At 43.9% G+C, this 7,827-nt stretch overlaps 1 non-coding gene across 1 annotated transcript; it reads right to left on the bottom strand.

Annotated features, from left to right (window-relative positions):
- Positions 1-1,303: 1,303 nt before the first annotated feature.
- TRNAQ-CUG (transfer RNA glutamine (anticodon CUG)) lies at positions 1,304-1,375 on the bottom strand. The gene has a single exon. It is a non-coding gene; the product is annotated as a tRNA-Gln (tRNA).
- Positions 1,376-7,827: the final 6,452 nt, after the last annotated feature.

Here is a 7,827-nt window from a genome sequence, read left to right as displayed (position 1 = left end):
TGTCGTACATCTGAATCTCTTTTCTCTAATACCAGTATTTTTGTTTTTAAGGACACTGGGACTAATAGAAATACGATATTTCATACAGTCTCCTTTGCTTTTTCCTACATTATATGGACAAAAGAATAAAGAAATACTAATAATGCCAATAACAACACAATTGAGGAAAGCAGTTTTTATTCTGTCACTGTCCTGGGGTACATATAGATTATTGTGTTTTATAGCCTCTTGGGAGAGTTCTTATCCATATGCTTGTTCCACAAAATGCATACACAGGTTCATTTGTTACATTGTGTTTTCAATGTCTAGAGGCGACATTTAAAAATTAATTTAATTTTATAATGATAAAAAAAAATGAATGTGGTTTCCAACTCAAATCAAACCAAACAAGGCATATTCACTATGGCCTAGCCTTGAATATAAGATCTGCACGTGTCTCAAAGGCCTGAGTGGAGGTGGGTCAGGGATCCCTGCTCTCCTCAGACGCCGGAATCCTTGGCCTTCCTCCTCCTTCTGGCTGAGCTTGGGACGAAAGGACGAGGTTTCCTGGAGTGAAGGTTCAAATCTTAGCCTAACAGCAGCTTTTCCGTGTCCAATGGAGACTTAGAAGCGAGAAATTCTGAATAAAATGGGAATAAACTGGGATAGGATCAATTAAAATTCTGAATAAAATAGGGCACCTGAATACAATACAGTACTTTCCATCCGGGTCTGGAACCCTCGACCCAAAACCTAAGACGCTGTCACCCTGGCTGCTCGGCGACGTCACAGCCCCGCACCGCGACCCTTTACTCACAAGGACAAGCGCGCAGTTACAAGACGTGCGGTGCGAAGCGCCCTCGCGGGGCAGGACTCAGTGGGCGCAGCCTCTGCCTTTTACCCTCGAGACCCAGGGTGACCCGACGAAGGGGTGCCACCGGCTCGGTCGCTGCGCCCCTGGGCGGCGGGGCCGGGGTCTCCGATGGCCAGCGACGGGCAGAGTCGCCAGGGCCCAGCGGGGACGCCACGGGCTCGTCCTCCCACCTGCCCGCCACGTCCGCGTGGAGCGCGCCGCTTGGAGAATCCGGTTTTCTTCAGGAGGAGGCGGCAGAGCGCGGGGGACGCGGCTGCGAGGCGTGGGCGGCGGCAGGAGGCTCGCGGGTCCGGGGAGCCTCCTTCTCGGGACCCAGACGGTCGGGTCCGAGAGCAGGACTGAGGAGGACGCGGGGGCGGGAAAGCGCGTCCACGCAGCGCGCCTCTGAGGCGCGAGTTCGCTTTCGGGAGGAGACCGAGTAAAAGACGGCTGGGCGCTGCCTAAAGAGAAAGGTCCCACCGAGATTTGAACTCGGATCGCTGGATTCAGAGTCCAGAGTGCTCACCATTACACCATGGAACCCTCTGTCGACCGTTCCGCTGCTCCCGCCACTGAGCCAGGCCGTGCACAGCCCCGCGGGCCCAGGAGCGGCCTCCCGCCGGGCGCTCTCGTCACCCCGTCCCGAGACCCCCTTCCTCCGCGACGCCAGGAGACGCTTGACTCGCCTGCCCTCGGCCGTCTCTTCAGGTTTGTTTGTCGTGGAATGAGATGAAATCCATTCTGGGTGAGCGACAGGGAAGGGCTTTTAGGGCTCCCCCAAATCCACCTGCTCTGCCGGCATTTCTAGAGTTTTCTGCCCTGAGGTAAAATTCCCGCGAGGAAAAAAAAAAGTTCCTTTCCTCTTCTTTCCAAGTGTCCTATTCCCGCTGCCCTGGGAGCTCTGAAGACCCTCAGAACAGCCCTTGGGACTTCGTGGGATGTCCCTTCCCTGGGACCCCAGGTCCAAGGGTAGAATCGCTGAGTGCTGGGGGCTTTGCTGGGGGATCCGGCCGCACACGTCGCACTGCAAGCACCCAGGGCGGCTCATGACCTGCCAGGTTATGTAACACAAGGGCCTCTGCTGAAGGCACGGTGAGGCCAAACAAAAGGAAATGCTGGAGTTTGAAGCAGAGGAAGGTATATGGCAGGGCCACGGACGGAGAAAGGGGACTCCTGCTCAAATGACCCAAACTCCCTGATAGGTTGTGAGGCAGGAGATAGATGGGCTCCAGGCTACACGTTTAAAAGTGGCCTCTTGCTCACACTTCCTGGGGTGAGAAGAAGATGGGCTCCAGGCCCGACATTAATTACCAGTCCCCTGTTTACATTTCCTGAAGCAAGAGACTAACGGGCTCCAGAACTACATATTTATGACCTGACTCCTGTCTATATTTCGAGATCTGCACCTCAATATAAAAACCAGCAACAGAAATACGGTAAATAACCAGACATTGGACATTTTTATGGCAGGGACAGAGTGGGACTAAACCCTGTTAAAAGATCAAGTGGTCATCCATTTCCCATCCTTGGGGCAAGGGAAACATTGCACCTTGGGGGGTCAAAAAGGAGGGGGCACCACCCCATAATATGTGATGCTAAAGACATGTAATGCTAAGGCCTCTGGGTTGTAATCCATCTTGGAAAAAGAGTTGCTCACGTGTGTTGGGGAGCGTCCTAGGGTAGGTCAGGTGTGATTCTTTTTCAATTATCTGAAAAAGAAACCAGATAATTGGCCAAAGGTAAACAAAGACCCGGAAGAACTGCGGTATATAAATGACTTAACAGCTTTTTTACTGCGCTCCTCCTCATTAGGGAGGACGCCCACACCCACACCCTTCCTCTCGGGTGGGCATCTCTGCCTTGCTTCTATCTTCACTAAACAGTTTCTCTGTGTGCTCTCCCACTTGTTGTTGTGCTATGTCTCTAATAATAAACTTTGTACCTGTTTTTACAGTTTTACCTCCATGAGAAATTCATTTTTCATTGGGGGCAAAAGCCAGGGGGCGTGGTGGCTAAGATTCCTAGTTTTCATCCAGGCTACCTAGGTTCAATTCCTGGGCAGGGAATTAAGATCTTGCTTCACGCCCCCCACTCACTGCTGCCTCTCAGAGATCAGTTTCAGGGAAGAGTTTTTATGGGCAAAATTTGGGGTGGGTGGCTGCAGAGTCTGTGACCTTCCTCTGACTGGTTGGTGGTGAGGTGACAGCGTGGTGTTCTAGGAATCTCAATCAGCCTCTGGTTCCAACCAATCTGGGGTCCAGGTTCTTGCGCCCACTGTGAATTTACCATCCTTCCGACCTGGGTGGGTCCCTAGTTCCTATAGAAAGCCTCAAGAGACCTGTATCAGATAGTTATGTATATTCCTTGAGGAGGAAACTGCACCGTGCCCCATGGCTGCATTATTGTTTCTTGACTGCCTTTCCTTTGTTTCTGCATTTCCTCAGTCCTCTCATTAGTAACTATTTGAATCTGCCCTTGGGAACTCAGTGAGGAGGCTGAAACCTTTTTCCTACAAACAAGAAATGGGGGACATCGAAAGGCTTTTGTACATGGGAGAGCCCCACAGGGTCCTGCTCCATTTCAGTGCCCCGTTTTCTTTGATACTCCTCAGTCTTGAGAGGAACAAAGGTATTAGACAAGAAAAGGAATAATATGTTTGATAGAGAGGTTAAAAATAAACTTCCCAGAGGAACTTTCTGTTAAGGGGATGTGGTTTCAAGGTGTGGTCAGGTGTAATCCTATTATAGGATTTGGGCTTTAGTTGGGTGATTTGTGGGAAGATGGGAGGAAGCAGGGTTTGCTCCATATTGAATACTGTTAGCATGGGCAATTCTATGATTGGAATAAGAAAGTAACAGTCATTTCCTTATGAAAAGAGGAAGATGTTTAAAATTTTGTAGGTTGCACAGTGACCTTGTTTTTCTCTGTGACTGGACAGAATTCTGAGGTAGCCTGTCTGAAGTTGATATTCTGTACCTGAGATTGTTTATTTCCAACATGAGAACAAATCAGTCAGGCTATGAAATCCCTATAACAGAGAACAAGAAAAGAGAGCACTCTGGTCTTTTAAGCTGTAGGTGCAAACCTGACTGGGTATCAGAGTGACTTTAACAAAGTTTCTGCAATTTTCTGTAGCTCAATTTGTCACCTAAAAATGGGACAAATAGGAATTCTTCCTACATGGGTTGTCCTAGGTTTTAAATGAGAAGTGCAGGTAAAGCATTAAGCCCCGTGCCTGGCACATAGTAAAGACTCAATACATGTTAGCTTTTATCAGTCCATCACTCTCAGCATTTTTATCATCAGCCTTATTCTTTTAAATAACTGCAGACCCTTTCAGGGTATGAATGGATTACTATAAATAAATGTTCTCCAGTTGATGGACATGAAATTGACTCCAGTGTTTATTTATACACATAATACTGCAGGGGACATCTACATGTCTATATCTAATCCAGTAATATCTCAGTATACTCCGGGGATTGTTTCCAGGACCCCCGTTCATACTGCAGAGGCTCAAGTTCGTTATATAAAGTGGTGTAGTGTTTGCATATAACCTATGCACATCTTCCTGTATACTTTAAATCATCTCTAAATTACTTAAGTTAAACACCTAATACTATGTAAATTCTAGGCAGATGTAACAGGGAAGAGCCAATTTTGACTCCATGTTGGATCTGTTTCTTTGACTTTAGCCTTTGTTGCTTTTGTTATTATAATCATACATAATGGCCTGTCTCAGGGAACTCTACCCACCTGTGACTGGCTGCAAGAAAGAAGAAATTAACACATCCCCTCCCTGAGGCTGGCCATTCCAGGAGATGTTTTGCAAGACTGATGGTCTTTTTACTTCCTCACCGCTTCTCCCCGTCTGATTCTATAAAAGAAATGGGCATCCAGACCCCGATAAGATAGTTATTTTGAGACACTAGTCTGCCATTTTCTCATTCGGCCGCCTTTCCAAATAAAGTCATATTCCTTGTCTCTGATTTATTGGCCTGTCATGAGGCGAGCAGAGCGAGTGCTCTCTCTTTCTAAGAGAGCACCTAGAAAGGGTATCAGGGTTAAATAAAAAATGTCTTTCTCCTCCGTGCAGAAGGGAGAGTTATGCTGGTATAATCAATTGAAGAAAACCATGTCTTTGGGCATGGGATGACTGTGCCTCTGACTTTTCCACAAAAATTTAGGAACTTCATCAACATCAACTTTGTTCAAATAAAGATCACCAAGTGAATAATCACAAGTTCTGAAATTCAGATTGCTAAATGTGTCCACCCAAGCACTAAAATACTGGCTGATGGTACCACCTTCCCAGATCCTATAGATTACTCATACCAAGAGCCACTGTGACCTGAGTATGCTGTCACATGACAGCCAGCAAAGTGGCCTCTGCAGATTTGTAAATCTACCTACAGATTTGTAATTTAACCATATCTACCTCTCATGAATTCATCACTGCCTTTCCTTTCTCTGGCAGCTCTAATAGCTCTTCAAGTAATTCTTGCCAAAATAATATACCTGGTTTTCTCTCCATGTGCTTTTTCCTACTTGACTTTTCTTTCAGGCCCTAAACATAGAATTTTCATAAGCTTTTCTCTCCTTTCCCATCCATATTCAAACCACTTGGTGGTATTTCTCTATTCTATTGTCACAAACTATTATTTCCTTTTCCTTAAAAATACCTAAATCCTCAAACAGACACGAGGACAATAAATACAGTACAACATTGCTCTTATTAAGAAAGAAGTAGGAAAAAATAACCACCTATCTTCCCAGGAGAATTCTTACCTTTTGGCCATATCCTCTCGAAACTTAGCTATTTCTTTTTTTTTTTTTTTTTTTTTAACATTTATTGGAGTATAATCGCTTTACAATGGTGTGTTAGTTTCTGCTTTATAACAAAGTGAATCAGTTATACATATACATATGTTCCCATATCTCCTCCCTCTTGTGTCCCTCCCTATCCCACCCATCCAGGTGGTCACAAAGCACCGAACTGATCTCCCTGTGCTATGCAGCTGCTTCCCACTAGCTATCTATTTTACGTTTGTTAGTGTATATATGTCCATGCCACTCTCTCACTTTGTCACAGCTTACCCTTCCCCCTCCCCATATCCTCAAGTCCATTCTCTAGTACGTCTGTGTCTTTATTCCCGTCTTACCCCTAGGTTCTTCATGACATTTTTTTTTCTTATATTCCATATATATGTGATAGCATACGGTATTTGTCTTTCTCTTTCTGACTTACTTCACTCTGTATGACAGACTCTAGGTCCATCCACCTCACTACAAATAACTCAATTTTGTTTCTTTTATGGCTGAGTAATATTCCATTGTATACATGTGCCACATCTTCTTTATCCATTCATCCGATGATGGACACTTAGGTTGTTTCCATCTCCTGGCTATTGTAAATAGAGCTGCAATGAACATTTTGGTACATGACTCTTTTTGAATTATGGTTTTCTCAGGGTATATGCCCAGTAGTGGGATTGCTGGGTCATATGGTAGTTCTATTTGTAGTTTTTTTAGGAACCTCCATACTGTTCTCCATAGTGGCTGTACCAATTCACATTCACACCAGCAGTGCAAGAGTGTTCCCTTTTCTCCACACCCTCTCCAGCATTTATTGTTTCTAGATTTTTTTGATGATGGCCATTCTGACTGGTGTGAGATGATATCTCATTGTAGTTTTGATTTGCATTTCTCTAATGATTAATGATGTTGAGCATTCTTTCATGTGTTTGTTGGCAATCTGTGTATGTTCTTTGGAGAAATGTCTATTTAGGTCTTCTGCCCATTTTTGGATTAGATTGTTTCTTTTTTTGTTATTCAGCTTCATGAGCTGCTTATAAATTTTGGAGATTAATCCTTTGTCAGTTGCTTCATTTGCAAATATTTTCTCCCATTCTGAGGGTTGTCTTCTGGTCTTGTTTATGGTTTCCTTTGCTGTGCAAAAGCTTTGAAGTTTCATTAGGTCCCATTTGCTTATTTTTGTTTCTATTTCCATTTCTCTAAGAGGTGGGTCAAAAAGGATCTTGCTGTGATTTATGTCATAGAGTGTTCTGCCTATGTTTTCCTCTAAGAGTTTTATAGTGTCTGGCCTAACATTTAGGTCTTTAATCCATTTTGAGCTTATTTTTGTGTATGGTGTTAGGGAGTGATCTAATCTCATACTTTTACATGTCCCTGTCCTCTTTTCCCAGCACCACTTATTGAAGAGACTGTCCTTTCTCCACTGTACATTCCTGCCTCCTTTATCAAAGATAAGGTGACCATATGTGCATGGGTTTATCTATGGGCTTTCTATCCTGTTCCATTAATCTATATTTCTGTTTTTGTGCCAGTTCCATACTGTCTTGATTACTGTAGCTTTGTAGTATAGTCTGAAGTCAGGGAGCCTGATTCCTCCAGCTCCGTTTTTAGTTCTCAAGATTGCTTTGGCTATTCAGGGTCTTTTGTGTTTCCATACAAATTGTGAAATTTTGTGTTCTAGTTCTATGAAAAATGCCAGTGGTAGTTTGATAGGGATTGCATTGAATCTGTAGATTGCTTTGGGTAGTAGAGTCATTTTCACAATGTTCATTCTTCCAATCCAAAAACATGGTATATCTCTCCATCTATTTGTATCATCTTTAATTTCTTTCATCAGTGTCTTATAATTTTCTGCATACAGGTCTTTTGTCTCCTTAGGTAGGTTTATTGCTAAGATATTTTATTATTTTTGTTGCAGTGGTAAATGGGAGTGTTTTCTTGATTTCACTTTCAGATTTTTCATCATTAGTGTATAGGAATGCAAGAAATTTCTGTGCGTTAATCTTGTATCCTGCTACTTTTCCAAATTCATTGATTAGCTCTAGTAGTTTTCTGGTAGCATCTTTAGGATTCTCTGTGTAGAGTATCATGTCATCTGAAAACAGTGACAACTTTACTTCTTCTTTTCCGATTTGGATTCCTTTTATTTCCTTCTCTTCTCTGATTGCTGTGGCTAAAAC

The sequence above is a fragment of the Mesoplodon densirostris genome, chromosome 2 (assembly GCF_025265405.1).
Source record: "Mesoplodon densirostris isolate mMesDen1 chromosome 2, mMesDen1 primary haplotype, whole genome shotgun sequence".
Classification (NCBI taxonomy): Eukaryota; Metazoa; Chordata; class Mammalia; order Artiodactyla; family Ziphiidae; genus Mesoplodon; species Mesoplodon densirostris.
Note: the sequence above shows the minus strand (reverse complement) of the source record. Positions and strands in the feature narration are given on the sequence as shown.